Source organism: Monodon monoceros, unplaced genomic scaffold, assembly GCF_005190385.1.
Source record: "Monodon monoceros isolate NGI ecotype Baffin Bay Population unplaced genomic scaffold, NGI_Narwhal_1 Super_Scaffold_7, whole genome shotgun sequence".
Lineage (NCBI taxonomy): Eukaryota > Metazoa > Chordata > Mammalia > Artiodactyla > Monodontidae > Monodon > Monodon monoceros.
In genome coordinates this window covers 53,323,330-53,342,306 of record NW_021703784.1, presented here as the reverse complement: position 1 = coordinate 53,342,306, position 18,977 = coordinate 53,323,330, and the positions used below count along the sequence as shown (strand labels likewise).

At 40.4% G+C, this 18,977-nt stretch overlaps 1 protein-coding gene across 4 annotated transcripts in view; it reads right to left on the bottom strand.

Annotated features, from left to right (window-relative positions):
- PAK1 (p21 (RAC1) activated kinase 1) overlaps positions 1 to 18,977 on the bottom strand; it is a 155,063-nt gene that overhangs the window by 86,952 nt on the left and 49,134 nt on the right. The gene's annotated exons all lie outside the window — the stretch shown is intronic.

The following is an 18,977-nucleotide window of genomic DNA, read 5'->3' as shown; positions in this document are numbered from 1 at the left end:
GTCATTCAGCTGACTTCTACAAGCATATGAGTTTGCAACCACTGTTAACACTATACAAAGGCTAATGATCAGTAATAATTAGCAAAATTTGTTTAGACATTACAGGTTTCCACTGATAGTGGCTATAGGATTTGAAAGTGATTGTTTTTATTTGATTCTTGTGCAACCACAAATAATTTAAGACCAATACATTTACTGATTGAGAATTACAACTTCTGATATTACCAGTTAAATGTAGGAGGAAGTGGGGACTTCGCTGGTGGTGCAGTGGTTAAGAATCTGTCTACCAATGCAGGGGCCACGGGTTCGAGCCCTGGTCCGGGAAGATCCCACATGCCGCAGAGCAACTAAGCCCATGTGCCACAGCTGCTGAGCGTGAGCTCTAGAGCCTGCAAGCCACAACTACTGAGTCCGTGCACCACAACTACTGAAGCCCGCGCGCCTGGAGCCTGTGCTCCACAACAAGAGAAGCCACTGCAATGAGAAGCTCACGTGCCCCAACGAAGAGTAGCCCCTGCTCACCGCAACTAGAGAAAGCCTGCACGCAGCAACAAAGACCCAACACAGCCAAAATAAAAAAATAATAATTTAAAAAAATAAAGTCTTTAAAAAAAATGTAGGAGGAAGTCAGTCAACAATGATGATTTGGGTTCTATTAAAATAGTCACCTAATATACCATTCTTTCTTGTAATTACATGGCAGAGCCAGTTGTCTATTAAGGACTATGGAATGAGGTGGAGAATAAAATAAATAGATAACAATAATGGCTTACCAAAATACTTCAAGAAAAGAAATAAGCAATGGGAGGATGGAAAAGGGGGGAAAAAGGCAAAAATCTATTCAGTGCCAGTCAGATACAAAGCAACTAACTAAATCAAAATGTACACGAAGTTCAAACAAGGCAAAAAGTACAGAGAAGGGAGACACCAACTACATCTGTAGAGCTGGGGGAAGTTTTGTGAAGGAGACAGTATTTGGGTTGGGTATTAAAAAGGAGTAGAATTTTCATAAATAGAGGTACTGAGAATGGGGGTGAGGGTTGAGAATCCCCTTGAGGGAGCCACAAAAGCAAAGGCCCAAAGGAGGAAAAAGCATGAGCTCAGTTTAGGAAATAATAAATAATCTAGACATTCAAGGAAATAGTAAAATAATCTCATCATTCATTCACCATTTACTGAATTTGTTCTACATGCCAGATACAGTGCAGTCACAAAGGATGAAAATATGAGGAGACCTACTTCTTACTTTCAAGAAACAGAGCATTTTTAAAGACAACAGAAGACAAACCTGTGTCACTGGCAGTCAGACTTAACAGATCCAAAAATCTGTTCCTTCTTCACCTGTCCCCATCTCAATGCAATTCTACTCCTCCAATTACCCAAGCCAAAAATCTGATTCATCTTTTTTTAATATATAAAAATTTATTTATTTATTTTTGGCCGTGTTGTGTCTTCGTTGCTACGTACGGGCCTTCTCTAGTTGCAGCGAGCAGGGGCTACTCTTTGTTGCAGTGCGTGGGCTTCTCATTGTAGTGGTTTCTCTTTTTGTGGAGCACAGGCTCTAGATACGTGGGCTTCAGTAGTTGTGGCATGTGGGCTCAGTAGTTGTGCCTCACAGACTCAGTTGCTCCGCAGCATGTGGGATCTTCCTAGACCGGGGCTCAAACCTGTGTCCCCTGCATTGATAGGCGGATTCTTAACCACTGCGCCACCAGGGAAATCCCAATCTGATTCATCTTTGACTCCATTTTTTCTATCACCTTTACCTCAAAGTCACCGGCAAATCCTAATAACTCTACCTTCAATATATATCTACAATCCAATCACTTCTCGTTACCTTTACTGCTACTGCCTTGGTCCAAACCATCAGCAACTTTTACCTAGAATAGTGGTTCTCAATATTTGGAGGCTAGGGGGGAGAGATTTTTCTCCAAAGGAGAAGTTTGGCAATGTCTAGGGAAATTTTTGTTGAAACAACTGAGGAGGTACTACTGGCATCTAATGCGCAGAGGTCAGGAATGCTACTAATAATACTATGATGCACAGGACAGCCCCTCGCAACAAAGATTACCTGGCCCAAAATGTTGACAGTGGAGAAACTGTGACTTAGAGTATTGCAGTAGACTCTTAACAGATCCACTCCTGCCTCCCAGATGATCCTTTTATAATGTAAGTCTCAGATCACATCACTCTCTTCTGCTCAAAATCTTCCAGTGGCTTCCCAAGTCCCTCAATGTAAAAGCTAAAGTTCTTAGGAAGACCTACAAGGCCATACATGATCTTACCTCTATCCTCCTCCTCCACCCCCCATCTTACCCTGCTACATCTCTGACCTGGTCTCCTACTTCTCTCTCCTTCACTCACGCTGCTCCAGGCACAATGGCTTCCACCAACAGGCTATGTACACTCCCACCTCTGGGCTTTGGTACCTATGGTCACTCCGCCTAAAAACACATTTTCCCCCAGATATCCATATGACTCCTTTCCTCACTTCCTTCAGGTCTCTACTCAAATATCACTTCATCAGAGGTCTTCCCTGACCACTCTTCATAAAACGACAGGAACCTCTCTTCACTCCATCTCAGCACTCTTTATTCCCTCCTACTCTGCTTTATTTGTATCCATAGCACTTACCATCAACTGACATATTTGTTTGCTTTTTGGTTGACTCCCACCAATAGAACATATGCTCCACAAGCAAAAACTTTTCCTTTATCCCCCGACCTAAGAACTATTCCTTGCACACAGTAGGAGATTGGTAAGTAATGGCTGAATGGATGAATAAGTGAATGAATAAGTGGAGCTGGAAAGACCAGTCAGGAAGAAACTAGAAAGACCAATGAAGGCCAGAAATGTGGATATAATCTTAGAATTGGCCTAAAGAAGAGGTTGCCCAAGAGTGATTATCTTGTCATATGCCATACAAATCACTTTGTCTTCTCCATCAAATAGAGACAGAGAGAGTAACGGGGAATTCTATTTTATATCAATATAAGAACATTATAATAATCAGAAGTATACAATAATGAAATGGATAATCTTTAAAGTATTAACACCCTCAATCAACCTCTCAGCACATAGGATGCAGTAACAAATTACTCTCCCATAATTTTCCCCTCTGCTTATCCTTTTGGATTCAGTTCAAATGTCACCACCTCTACCAAGGTTTTTCCAAACTCCCTCAAACAGAGTTAGCCACTGCTACTTATGGTCCTCAGAGCAATCTGTCCACTTATCTCAATTTACTAAAAGTGTTTGTTAATACATTATTATGACTGAATTTTGCCCTCCTTACCTCCATAATTCATATGTTGAAGCCCTAACCCCATCTGCGACTGTATTGGAGACAGGGCCTATAAAGAGGTGATTAAAGTTAAATGAGGTCAAGGAAGTAACTTCAGAGGAGGATCTGATGGATATGGAAGTGGTCGTGGATTTGGGGATGGCTATAAGGGGTATGGAGGAGGACCTGGAGGTGGTAATTTTGGAGGTAGCCCTGGTTATGGAGGAGGAAGAGAAGGATATGGTGGTGGAGGACCTGGATATGGCAACCAGGGTGGGGGCTACGGAGATGGCTATGACAACTATGGAGGAGGAAATTATGGAAGTGGAAATTTTAATAATTTTGGAAATTATAATCAGCAACCTACTAACTATGGCTCAATGAAGAGTGGAAACTTCGGTGGTAGCAGGAACAAGGGGGGACCATATGGTGGAGGAAACTATGGTCCAGGAGGCAGTGGAGGAAGTGGGGGTTATGGAGGGAGAAGCCAATATTGAGCTCGTTTCTATTTACCATGGGCTTCACTGTATAAATAGGAGAGGATGAGAGCCCAGAGGTAACAGAACAGCTTCAGGTTATCGAAATAACAATGTTAAGGAAACTCTCATCTCAGTCATGCATAAATATGCAGACTACACCAGAGGAGATGCAGAGAGCCATTTTGTGAATGGATTGGATTATTTAATAACATTACCTACTGGGGAGGAAGGATTGTAAAAAAAAAAAAGCCTTTGAGACAGTTTCTTAGCTTTTTAATTGTTGTTTCTTTCTAGTGGTCTTTGTAAGAATATAGAAGCAGTCCTTCTTTGATAATGTTAAATTTGTAAGTTTCAGTTGACATGTGAAACCTTTTTTAAGATTTTTCTCAAAGTTTAGAAAAGCTATTAGCCAGGATCATGGTGTAATAAGACATAACGTTTTTCCTTTAAAAAAAATTTAAGTGCGTGGGTAGAGTTTAAAAGCTGTTATACATTTATAATTTAATATAATAATTGTAAAGGAAAAAAAATGTTAAGTGCGGTCATAAGGGAGGAACCTTGATCAAATAGAACTGCTGTCCTTATAAAAGAGGAAGAGATACTAGAATCTCTCTCTGTCTCTCTCTCTCTGCCTCAAGGACAGAGTGAGAAGGCAGCAGTCTGTAAGCCAAGAAGAGAGCTCTTACAAGAAGCCAAATCCTGCCAGAACCTTGATCTTGGACTCCTCAGTCTCCAGAACTGTGAGAAAATAAATTTCTTTTGTTTAAGCCACCCAGCCTAGCAGATTAAAACATATACCGTTTCACCTCTAGACTGAAAAATTACTTTATGTCCCCATTTACTATTATATCCCCAGACCAGAATATGGCAACTTTAATAAAATGTAGGCACCACGACATATTTTTATGGAATGATATAGAGTACAAATACTTTTTTAAAAACCATATTAAAAAGTCATCAAAGTCAAATGACTTTCAAATGCTTAACCAATAACTATTCTTCCCTTCATTCTCGCTAAATAAACCCTAATTTTGTTCAGGAAGGCAATGAGACAACTAAATATTCATTTTCCCAGCCTTCCTCAAAGTTTGGTGTGCCCATGTGACACAGTTTTAGCCAGTAAAGTCATGAAAAGCTTCTAAGAATTCTGGGGAAATGGTTGCTTTAAATACAAAATAGGACATAGAAGAAGTGCTAGTTCTGCCTTTCCCCCTTTCTTCTTCCTCAAACATTCCTGCTGGAGCTATAGTAGCCATCTTGTAACTATGAGATCATAAGCACAAAGGCTGAAAGCAAACACTCTAAGGATGCAGACTGGAAAAACAGAAATAGCCTGGAATCCAAATGGTATTGTGAGTAACTGAACCCACGCCAGCAACCATCCTTTCTCCTCCAGACTTCTTGTCAAGAAAGCTAATCCCTACATTTTAAGTCATTGTTAGGTTTTTCTACTACTTACAGCTGAAGACATTCCTAATTAACACAAACAAGAAGCATACTAGAGAATCAAGAGGAAGAGGATTCTTACTAGTCTGAATCCTCTACTCCTTATCAGCCACTGGCCCCTAACCATAAATGAATTTCTCTTATTAGCATGAGATTGGAGATCATCTAGCAAATTTTAAAAATACAGAGTAGATATAAAAGGAGGACTGCACAGTAACAGACACCAGACAATCACTCTTCCTAATAAGTCCTTATTTTTATAAGAATAACGTTATAACTCTGTCTTCTTCAAAAATGGCTTTCAAGTTGCTTGCACATATAAAAGATAAGATAGATAGACAGACAGACATCCTAGGACAATAGTAATCATCAATGGGGTATAGGTCATAAAGTAGAAGAAAATCACAGCAAGTACCAAAAAACCCACACTGAATGTAGCTATTGCAATTCATGACCGAATTTTGCTCTGTGTATCCTGGAAGCCAAATCAAAATCAAAAGGAGGGCTTCCCTGGTGGCGCAGTGGTTGAGAGTCCACCTGCCGATGCAGGGGACACGGGTTCGTGCCCCAGTCTGGGAAGATCCCACGTGCCGCGGAGCGGCTGGGCTCGTGAGCCATGGCCGCTGGGCCTGCGCGTCCAGAGCCTGTGCTCCACAATGGGAGAGGCCACAACAGTGAGAGGCCCATGTACCAAAAAAAAAAAAAAATCAAAAGGAAGGGAGTGAAATTCAAACTATTAACTCTCATTGTCTAATGGAAGAAGTATATCAGTTTTGTTACGAGACAACCATCATCAGTTGAAGCAAGGATTGGAAAACTTTTTTCTGCAAAAGGTCAGACTAAATATTTTAGGCTTTGCAGGTGGTATCATTGCTGTGTCAACTACTCAACTCTGCCTGTGTAGCACAAAAAGAGCCGTAAACAAATGAGTATGGCTGTATTCTAATAAAACTTTATTTACAAAGACAGTCAACTGGCCAAATATGTCCTACAGGCTATAGTTTGCTGACCCCTAAGTCAGAAGATTCTTGGATGTAAGCACCAGACCTCTTCTGGCAGTGCAGGAATTTGGCTTGAGTGCAACAGCCACTAGCATCAGTGCTACTTCAGTGACAGAAACTCAACCTTGCAGCTGATGCTACCTGCCTCTACAGCCAAAGAGAGAAAGTTAGCTCCCCATTACCTTTTCTCTCATGTCATTAAGTCCTAAACCAAGTGTGGTGTGGGCATACGGTATTGGTGAAAGCTAGGTCACTGCCAGTGCCCTAGAAGCAAGGAAGTTTGAGAAGCAAGTATCTAAATTTTTATCTCCTTTAGGGGACAGCATCTTTGCCACCAAGAAGACTCATAAAACAGGGGACACGCGGCTTCCCTGGTGGCACAGCAGTTAAGAATCCGCCTGCCAATGCAGGGGACACAGGTTCGAGCCCTGGTCTGGGAAGATCCCATATGAGCACGTGTGCCACCACTACTGAAGCCCACATGCCTAGAGCCCGTGTTCTGCAACAAGAGAAGCCACCGCAATGAAAAGCCCGCGAACCGCAACAAAGAGTAGCCCCCCCTCGCCGCAACTAGAGAAAGCCCGCATGCAGCAACGGAGACCCAACTCAGCCATAAAAAAACAAATAAATAAATTTTTTTTAAAAAAACGGGGGACACAAAGTGCTGTGCAGTAAAAACAAATGACAACTATCCATTTCAGTTAACTCTTACTTATACCTTCCTTCCATATATAAATTGGTTTTTTAAAAAATACTCAACTAATCAACAGGGAAATGCACATCAAAACCACAATGAGGGCTTCCCTCGTGGCATAGTGGTTAAGAATCTGCCTGCCAATGCAGGGGACACGGGTTCGAGCCCTGGTCTGGGAAGATCCCACATGCCACGGAGCAACTAAGCCCGTGTGCCACAACTACTGAGCCTGCACGTCTGGAGCCCGTGCTCCACAACGGGAGAGGCCACGACAGTGAGAGGCCCGCGCACTGCGATGAAGAGTGGCCCGCGCTTGCCGCAACTGTAGAAAGCCCACACACAGAAACGAAGACCCAACACAGCCAAAAATTAATTAATTAATTAATTAATTTTTTAAAAAAAACACAATGAGATATCACTTCACATCTGTCAGAATGGCCATCACCAAAAAGACCAGAAATAACAAGTGGTAGAGAGGATGTGGAGAAAACCGTTCTCATGCATGCACTATTGGTGGGAATGTAAATTGGTGCAGCCTGTGGAAAACAGTATGGAGGTTTCTCCAAAACCTAAAAATAGAACTACCATATGATCCAACAATTCCACTCCTAGGTATATATCTGAAGAAAATGAAAATGCACCCCAATATTCATAGCAGCATTATTTACAATAGCCAAGATATGGAAGCAACCTAAGTGTCCATCAACAGATGAATGGATAAAAATGTGATACACACACACACACACACACACACACACACACACACAATGGAATACTACTCATCCATAAAAAAGAATGAAATTTTTGCCATTTGCAGCAACACAGATGGAGGGTATTATGCTAAGTGAAATAAATCAGACAGAGAAAAACAAATACTCATATGTAGAATCTAAAACTACAACAAACTAGTGAATATAACAACAACAAAAAAAGCAGACTCACAGATATTGAGAACAAACTAGTGGTTACCAGTGGGGAGAGGGGAATGGGGAGGGGAAAGATGGGGCAGGGGATTAAGAGGTACAAATTGCTATGTATAAAATACATAAGCTATAAGGATATATTGTACAACACAGGGAATATAGCCAATATTTTATAATAACTATAAATGAAATATAACCTTTAAAATTTGTGAATCACTATGTTGTACACCTGAAACATAGACTATTTACCCCAACTATACCTCAATAAAAAAAAGAACAGTAGAGAAAAAAATACACTCCAGCCTAACATATTGTCACTAACCCTAACAAACTAAAAATGCTCTCACCTTCTCCCCAAAAAAGGGACAACACACAGTCTCATTAGTTGCAACATCCCAGCATTAAATTCTAAGGAATTTATCTCTATTTGTTGAGTGCTTTAAGTACCAGGTACTACTCTAAGCCTTCATGCCTTTGTTCATGCTGCTATTTCTGACTGGAATAGCCTTATCTCTCCTTATCTCCCTTTGTTTCCAGGAAAACTCTTAATCTTCAGGTGTCCTCTCCTCTAACTGGCCATCTCTGATGCAGTCCTGCCCAAAAGTTTGAATAGGTCTTCCTCCCTCAGGATATTAGAGCACCTCATGAAAACTCTTCTCACCTTATTTACCACAGGTGTCTTACATTTCCAGCCAGACTGTAATTCCCTTTGCTAAGGGAATGTTTCATTCATTCATTTCCATTCCCTCAGTACCTAATCAAAGCCTCATACATAGAAGGTTCTCAACAATTATACCTACTGAATCCAAACAAATCTAAACAATAAGAGCATCACATACCTTTTGGCCCAGCCGCCTAATTTCCTTTTGTCTTGCTGATTCCTCTTATATCCCAGGATATATTCTTGTTTTCAAGGCTGCCTTAAATATCTCTCCTAAATATTTAAAATCCTGCAGCAACACAAGTGCTTCTTTAAAAAGATGATTATAAATAAGTTCTTTATAAACCCAAAAGCAGTTTTAAGGTCCACTGTGTCGTCAAAGCATAAGACCATTTTAAAAGGTGTATCCCATTTTAAGGACTCCTAGACTCAAAACACTTTTAGACACAGATTTCTCTTTAATGAGCTCCCATCTTTCTTGCCACTGAAATCTTTCTTCTCAATTAAGCTTAGACTCCAACTATAGTGTTCCACTGTGTCAGCCAAGGCTTCGGAAAATAAGTACCTTCTATAAGATATGACAATCCCTAACATTTATGCAGTTCTTTTTTTTTTTTTTGCGGTACGTGGGCCTCTCACTGTTGTGGCCTCTCCCGTTGCGGAGCAAAGGCTCCGGACGCACAGGCTCAGCGGCCATGGCTCACGGGCCCAGCCGCTCGGCGGCATGTGGGATCCTCCCGGACCGGGGCACGAACCCGTGTCCCCTGCATCGGCAGGCGGACTCTCAACCACTGCGCCACCAGGGAAGCCCTATGCAGTTCTTTACAATCAACAAAGCACAGTCGTATCCATCATCCAATTTAATTTTTGCATACAATCCTGTGAGATTTCTCCTCACAAGCAAAGCCCAGTCCCAAAGCCGTCTCTCGTGGACTACTACCACCACCAGGGCCACCCCCTAACCCCACCAAACACACACACACACACACACACACACACATTTGCTATAGCTCTTCTCACTCATACAGATAATCTATTATCCATAGTGAAGTGTGAGCAGCCTCAGGGAAGGAACCAGGCCTACCAGTGTATAGCACAGTAAATGTTTGATAATTGTCTGCTGAATAAACAAACCAAAGTGAGTTAGGCAAAACAGACAGCATTTTTATTTCAATAAAGTAGAAACTGAGATGACTTTCCCAAATTTTCCTAGCTAAGACTATAATCAGGGTATTCTTGATTTTCAATTCAGGACTCTTTTTACCATGCTGCCCTCTCCACGGATTGGTCAGTGTACAAAAGAAGGAGTCCTGAACTGGGACTCATAAGTCCCGGTCCTCAGACAAGCCACTTAACTTCTCTGAGCATCAGCTTCCTCATTTTTTACAAGTGGGAACAATCACACAGTCTTTTCCTCTCAGAACACACTGTGAAGACTAATATAAGATAATGTGAGTAGAAGTGACTTGAAGAGTGAAATGATATACTAGGCTACAGACAATGCTTAGGTTGATGACTCCCACTGTCACTGACAAAGTCAAAATCAGTCTGCCCTAGAAGAAACATATTTATCCTAATAGCTAAAAAATCAGCTTTATTATCCTCATTTTACAGATGAGAAAACTGAGGCACAGAGAGCATAACACTTGCCAAAGACCGCAAACCTAGTAAATATTAGACCTGGAATTAGATAGAATTCTAGTCCATCACATCCTAAAGATCTTCCCATACTGCTTCGCCAACATTACAGAATAAAAGCTTTCAATTGCTTCTAGACTGATGGAACAGTGCTAATCTTGAGTTGAGAACATTTCATTGTCTCTCAGACCAAATCAAACTAAGTTAGCCTTGTAGGTAAGTGCAGCTTGATTGCCATCCCTGTGGTGCCACACCTCAGTAGGATGAGCTAAAAATTGAATATGTATATTAGAAAATGTTCTGATGTGAATTTTGAAATTATTTTAACTAGACTGAAAATCTGACAGGAAAAGCAAAAGTGAACAATCTATTTTTTTTTTTACCATTCATTACAGTGATTATGAAACATGGAAAGAGCCTAGGCTTTGAAATCAGACAGTTCAAACTTAAGAGTAGAAAAGAAAAACCTAGACAAAGGCCAGGAGAAGGGAATTAGCAGAGAGGATCAAGATCTGACAGTGGCTGGAGCAAGTAGGAGTGGTAGTGAGACGTAAGAAAACACAGTCCCCTATCCTCTTCTTCCTCCCCAAACACCCCCACAACCTGCAAGAAACCTAACCTGTGATGCTTCTTTTCTCCCTACAGCACCTGAACAATGCAGATTAGTAAGTCACTGAGAAAGTCTAAAACCCTCCTTTGCTAACACTTCCTCCTAAATGCCTCTCCGGAGACAGACTGAATGGCAGACAGGCTGTCAGAAGACACATGTTGTCATCATACTGTCCTTCATACAGTTTGGGATAGGGTTTTTTTTTTTGGTAGTGATGTAGCTGCTATTACTGGCAGCTTTAAATACCCACATACGTGTAGCCAGCAATTATTTTATTTGGGAAGAGAGTGTAAAGAAATTTGTTTTAAAGAACATATTTGGAATTTACAAAAGAGGAAAGCCATGTGAGTACATAATTTTCTCAGCAAGAGCTCTGGCATAGGGCAGGTATCTGACCCAGCAGTGCCACGGTCCAAACCCCTTCCTGTAGTTAGAGCCTCTTAGACCTCACCAAGGCCTATAAACAGATTTTAAATAAAAACAACAGACTCACAGTTGCTGTATGATCCAGCAATCCCACTCCTGGGCATATACCCAGACAAAACAATAATTTGAAAAGATACATGCACCCCTATGTTCAGAGCAGCACTATTTACAATAGCCAAGACATGGAAACAACCTAAATGTCCATCGACAGATGAATGGATAAAGAAGATATGGTATACATATTCATTGGAATATTACACAGCCATTAAAAAGAATGAAATAATGTCATCTGTAGCAACGTGGATGGACCTAGAGATTATCATACTAAGCGAAGTAAGTCAGAAAGATAAATACCACAGGATATCACTTATATGTGGAAACTAAAATACAACACAAATGAGCATATCTACAATACAAAAATGGACTCACAAATATAGAGAACAGGCTCGTGGTTGCAGCGGGTGGGGGGGAAGGATTGGGAGATTGGAATTAGCAGATGCAAACTATTCAATATTATATATGGGATGGATAAACAACAAGGTCCTACTGTATAGCACAGGGAACTATATTCAATAACCTGTGATAAACCATAATGGAAAAGAATATGAAAAAGAATGTATATATATATACACATATATGTGTGTGTGTGTGTATAACTGAGTCACTTTGCTGTACAGCAGAAAATAAACACAACATTGTAAATCAACTATACTTCAATAAAAGTAAAAAAAAAAAAAAAAAAAAAAAAGACTCACAACCCAGAATTCATTCCCTCGACAACTTCCATCAGGTGCTTTCGAGGACCAGCCAATGAATCAGAGACAACAGATAAAAATTAATCATGAAAACAGGAAGAATGAGCTAAGTACTCCATCAGAAGAAAAAAAGGGATTAATTTTTACTGTGAAGGTCAGAGAGGCTTCACCAGGTAACCCCCTCCCCTTAAAAGTCCCCTCCACACTGTTCTCAGATTCTGACATCTCACACCAGACATCTGAAATAGGACCCCAAGGGATTCTGTCAAATTGTGAAGAAAGGAGTTGGCTAAGTCAGGTAGAGGAGAAGGCAAAGGCAAAATGGAAGAGTATATGTACTGGGCTATGTCTAAGGAATGGCCAGTGACCATGACTGGAGTGCAGGGTACACAGAAGAATAAATAAGAAATGAGGCAGGAAAGGCACATTTGGGTCAGATCTTAGAAGGCCTTGAATGCCAGCCTAAGGAACTTGAAATTTATTCTACAAACAAGGGGAACTATTATTAAGCAGAGCTATGGTGTTTGACATATTTTAGAAAGATCACTCGAAGTATGTAAGGTAAGGGAAGATTAGAAGTGGTAAGACTGTTAGGAATCTACTGTGTTATAATAGTCTAGTTAAGAGATGATAAGAGCAGCCCAACATTGTCTACACTGTCTATACCCCAGGTCTACACTGGGGAGGGTAGAAGGGAGAGGAAGCCTGGTAAGAAGAATCAGAGCCCAAGGTGGTGAGAAGGGCATCCACACATAGGGCAGGGAGGAGGACTGAGTATAGTGAGGAGGGCATCCATATTGGGTGTGGGGAGGGTTGCCTGACACAGTATGTCAGAGCCCAAGGTGAAGAAGTGAAGGAGTCCCAATGGTAGAGCAGCCTGGTTTAGGATGTTGGAACCCAAGCAGAATGAGGAGGGCATCCACACAGTGGGAAGAGCCTATAATAGGGAGCTGGAACTTCATTTCCTCACTATGTCTACTGAGAGGGCCACCACCCAGCACCAATCCAACAGCAATAAGCATATCTAGCAGCCAGACCTTGGCTTCTAAATACTACTGAACAATAAAAGAAACTACGGCTCCTTGGTGAAATGGATTATTCCAGGCCTGGGGCACAGAAAGCACAAATGAATCTAGAATATCTTGTTTGGTCAGAAAGAAAGGGAGTGGTCAAAGAGTAATAGGGACATAAAAGTAGACAGAAGCCAACCTGAATGGGGCTCCTAGTAGCCAAATCAGGGAGAATTTGAACATCAATAAAAAATGATATAGCAATAGATTGCTACCCATTGAATAAAGTAGGAAGCCAAGAGTCCAAACAGATACAAATAACTAACTATATTGAAAGTTTGGCAAAGAGAAAGATATTTACATAGTTTCATAGTACCTTCCTATAAAATACTTATTAATTATAGCTTCACAGTGGAGAAGCCTGGCAGACACCGTCCTGAGCAAGTTAGCAAACTGAACATCAACAGTAATGAGACAATGGCAGCAAAATATAATAGAAAGAATATGGACTCTAGAGTTAGGTCTAGTTTTGATTCCATACTCTGCCGCCTTGGGCTGGTTATTTAACCTTTCTGAACTGGAATTTCCTCACCTACCAAATGAGATAAAGTTGTTCTTGCGAAGTGTTGGAGAAATAATGCTTACAGCACCTATCAAAAGTGCCGAGAACAGTAGCGGCTTAAAATGTATCTATTACTTAGCTCTTTTTTGCTACATTTTATAACATTTTGCTATTATTTACAACATTGACAATCATTTGCATTATTGTTTATGTTTACATTATGTGATACATTATTTGCAACTCTAACTTCTGCAAATAACTCATGTTTATACCCAGTTCTATATGCATCTAGGATATCATTTACAACTAATATATCAAGCCTATGAGATTATGCAATAGAAGTGGTCTCCTCTTTTCAATTTGACAGATGAGGCAACTGAAACATGAAGAGAATGCACTGATGTGCCCAATGTTTAACAGTTAGCTAAATGTACATCTCAGCCCTGAAAGATACCCCCAGTGACCTCTCCTCCTCATAAAATTTATGTGTTACTTAGGGACATGGCCTTTTTCAAGGGAATTTGGAATAATATGAAAGAAAATAATCTCTCCGAGATGGGAGTGTGATTAAGGTGAACTAAGAAGGAGTAAAGGATCTTTTTACCACTCAGAACACGAATAGGCACCTAACTACCTAGCCACTTGAAACTTACCAAAAAAAAAAAAAAAAACCCAAACTCTTCAGAAGGACTTAAGTGAAAGAAGCCCCACAAAAGGCAAGTAATTTCACAATATGTTAAAACTAGAAGGGATCTGAAATACCACGAAGTCCAACCTTCCCTTCCCATGTACAGATGGTGAAGCTGAGACTTGGAGAAGGGAAAGGACATACCTCACAAAGAGTTACAATATGCCAACCCTAGGGAATTCCCTGGCAGTCCAGTGGTTAGAACTCCACGCTTCCACCTCTGGGGCACCAAGTTCGATCCCTGGTAGGGGAACTAAGATCCTGCAAGTCTTGTGGCGCAGCCAAAAAAAAATGCCAACCCTATAATCACTGAATGGCCTGAAAATAAGGTCACTGTAGAGTTCATTTGGTAACTATTTATCACACATCAACACAAGATACTGTCTTTATCACACTCTTGTGTTCTCAACTTTAAGCCTGTGTTTTTTTCTGTCTCCTCAATTACAGTGAATGGCGCCAACATCTTAGTAATTCATGTACTCCTACAGGCTTGGTAAGTAGCTGGTGCCCAATAAGTACCTGTCATAAAATACAGTATGATCCCAGGTAGCTAGGTTGTTTTAACATCCAATAACATCAGTCAATACACCATATTAACAGAACAAATGAAAAACAGCCATAAGATCGGGCTTCCCTGGTGGCGCAGTGGTTGAGAATCTGCCTGCCGATGCAGGGGACACGGGTTCGAGCCCTGGTCTGGGAAGATTCCACATGCCGCGGAGCAACTAGGCCCGTGAGCCACAACTACCAAGCCTGCGCGTCTGGAGCCTGTGCTCCGCAACAAGAGAGGCCGCGATAGTGAGAGGCCCGTGCACCGCGATGAAGAGTGGCCCCCACTTGCCGCAACTGGAGAAAGCCCTCGCACAGAAACGAGGACCCAACACAGCCAGAAATAAATAAATAACTAATAATTTAAAAAATGAATATCTGCTTATAAAAAAAAGCCATAAGATTATTTTATTGATAAAGAAAAGGCATTTGACAAAATCCAACACCTTTTCATGTTAAAAGCACTCAAGAAAACAAGAATAGATGGAAACTTCCTTATACCTGATAAAGAGCATGTATGGAAAACTCACAGCTAATATGATACTTAATTGGTAAATAATTGAATGCTTTCTCCCTAAAATCAGGAACAAAACAAGGATACCTGCTCTTGCCACTTTTATTTAGCATTGTATTGAAGGTTCTAGCCAGAGCAATTAGTCAAGAAAAAGAAATAAAAGCATCCAGATTGGAAAGGAAGAAGTAAAACTTTTTCTGTTTGAGATGACATGATCTTATATACAAAAAATCCTGAGGAACCCACACAGGCGCACACATATACACATACATACAGACACACACACAAAAATTATTAGAATTATAAAGTTCAACCAGGTTGCAGGATACAAGATCAATACAAAAATCAATTTTATATCTATACACAAGCAATGAACGATCCAAAAATTGAAATTTTAAAAAATTCCATTTATAATAGCATCAAAAAGATGCTATTATATGTGCCTATTGACCATATATAAATGGTCAATAGGCACATAAAAAGTTGCTCCACATCATTAGTAATTAAGGAAATTCAAATCAAAATCACAATGAGGTAGATGCCATTTCATATCCACCAGAATGGCTGTAACAAAAAAAGAGAATAATAAGTGTTTATGAACATGTGGAGAAATTAGAACCCTCATACACTGCTGTGGGAATGTAAAATGCTGCAGTTCCTTTGGGAAAAAGTCTGGCTGTTCCTCAAAGGGTTAAACATAGGGCTACCGTCTGAGCCAGCAATTCCATTGCTAAGTATATACCTAAGATCAATAAAAATATACATCCACACACACAAAATGTTCAGAGTACCATTATTCATAGTACTAAAAAAGTGGAAACAATCCAATGTCCATCAACTGACAAACTGATAAATAAAATGTGGTATATCCATACAATGAAATATTATTCAGCAAAAAATATCATCAAATATTACTCAGCAATAAAAAGAAATTATACAAGTTACAACATGGATGAACCTTGAAAACACACTAAATGAAAGAAACAGGATACAAAAGGCCACATACTGTATGATTCCATTTATATGAAATGTCCAAAATAGACAAATCAAATCTAAAGAGACAAAAAGTAGATTAGTAGGTGTCTAGGGCCAGGGTGATGAGAATGGGGGAGAATGGTGAGTGCCTACTAATGGGCACAGGGTTTCTTTTAGGAGGCCTAATGTTCTAAAACTATTCAACAGAACATGTGATGATGGTTGTACAACCCTGTGAATATACTAAAAAACATTGGATTGTACACTTTAAGTAAGTGAATTTTATGGTATGTGAATTATGTCTCAATAAAGCTGTTAAATACACACACACTATGGTAGAGTGACAAGAGCATCCCCTGGTCTTAAGAGTAAGACCTAGGTTCGAATCCTGGTTCTTACTTCTCACTACCTGCATCACGATGACTTCTCCCTGAACCTTACTTGCTTTATTTGTAAAATTAGGATAATAATAGTAATCACTACCTTTGCAAAGTGGCTGCAAAATAAGGTAAGAAAACAGACATGAAAAGTGCCTTGCATACAGCTAATTTCCTAAGACAGTTACTTTCTCTTGATAGACATTTCTTGTCACTAGTTTAACTGACAAAAATATTTGAAACAAAGAGAGGACATTTTTCTCACCTGATTTAAGTAGCTTTGTGGTATTTTCCTACAAGCTATTAATAAAAAGAAAATGAGCAGACCCCCAAATTTACAATGAAGACTAAGAAAGCTCTAAAGTTATGAACATAGGCACTCAGCATGCAGTACTGAAGAAAGAAGGGTTATAAGTAGATACCCAATTGCCTTCTTTCCCTAGAACCTAAAACTACTTTGTTTCAATTCCTATACCCTGACCACATTACCACTGAAATATGACGTCATTGTTCAGGAGAGATAACAGGATTCCTAGTTCTGGGTTGGCAAGGAGAATGAGGCTTTCCTGGTTCACAGTAGACACTTATCCTGTGGTTGGAGGCCACACCAGGACACCACTGGTGGGCAACCAAAGATGGAAAGGAGAAACAAGCAGCTGTTTAATACTTTTGTTTATAGAAGGGAACACCGGGGGATTTGCCTAAGGCCACACAGCAAAATCATATAATCTCAACTGTATGATAGGTATATGGCAAGCAAAACAATGTTTTACAAAGAATTCTGGGCCTGAAGATAGGGAAAATCAGATCTAGTCCCAAAATTGCAACCAAATTGCTGCCTAATCTTGAATAAATCATTCTCTCTGATTCTGTTCCCTTCCCATGTGCCTACTAATTCAGAAATTTCACAAATAAAAGTAACTACTGCACACACGGCACTGTGCTGAGATAGTGTGTTGAACAGAGTCTGTTTACATGTAAGTCTGTATTTATGGAGTTTACAGAAGAGAACGCTACAGAAGTCCGATATCAAAAAATAAATAAGCGGGCTTCCCTGGTGGCGCAGTGGTTGAGAGTCCGCCTGCCGATGCAGGGGACACAGGTTCGTGCCCCGGTCCGGGAAGATCCCACATGCCGCCGAGCGGCTGGGCCCGTGAGCCATGGCCGCTGAGCCTGCGCGTCCGGAGCCTGTGCTCTGCAGTGAGAGAGGCCACAATGGTGAGAGGCCCGCATACCGCAAAAAATAAATAAATAAATAAATAAATAAGCAAGCCCATTGTAACATAATTACAACTTGTGATACACAGCCAGTGTCAATCAGGAAGGAAGAAGTGGGTAGGAGAGCACATATGCAGAAGAAAACGTCATCAACAAACTTTAGATTACAAATCAGAAGGAGTTCCTCTCACCTCTCCCTCCATCACAAATAGGGGCTCAGTATTTCTTTGCCATACACGTTGTCACCTGACTGCCTGCTGCTTTGTGTGGCTAGAGCACCACGGTCAACCACAAAAAAAACATAAAACATATACACAATAAACGCCAGCTCCACCAGTTTCTTCTCCTCTCTCTGAGTCTCAGTGTCTTCAACTATAAAATGGCCATAATTCTATCTACTTCACAACACTATTCTGAAGATAAAATAGGAAAAAGCGCTTTGGAAACTAATCCACTCCAGAGTGCCCCCAGTGCTCAGTACAGGGTTAGACACAGTACAGCTTCCCCATCTGTAAAACTGCAGTAACATCTGTACCCACTTCACAGCGTGACTGTGAGGATTAAATGAGATAACATATACATAAGGTACTTAGCAGAGTCCCTGACACATAGCAATTCATAAAAACATTAGCCGCTATCAATTCACTGAACCTTATTCCCTCAGTTTAACCGTTTGTAAAACAGGGACAAGAAGAGTACCTAACTCATAGGATTATTATGGAGATTAAATGGGCTAATATATTTAAAGCCTCAGAACAGTGTCTGGCACACAGTAGGTGCTATTTGAGATTTTATTATTATTATTATCATCATCATCATCATTAAATTTATCTTTTAACTGTCCCTACAATTTGCATGTATGTAGACCACTGGTTCTCAATCAGGGCTGATTTTATTCCCTAGGGGACATTTGGCAATGTCTAGAGACATTTTTGATTGTCACAACTGGAGTGGGGGTAGACGCTACTGGGTAGAGGACAGGATGCTGCTAAACATCCTAGAATATACAGGACAGCCCCTAGCCCCTAACATAAAATGATATGATCCAAAATATCAATAGTCTCAAGATTGAGAAACTCCAATACAGGCTAAACAAATCAAACAGAAGTTCTCTCTTTCTCCTCCTCTAAACTCCTAGAGTATTTTATTTGGATCTTTCTTCTGGACT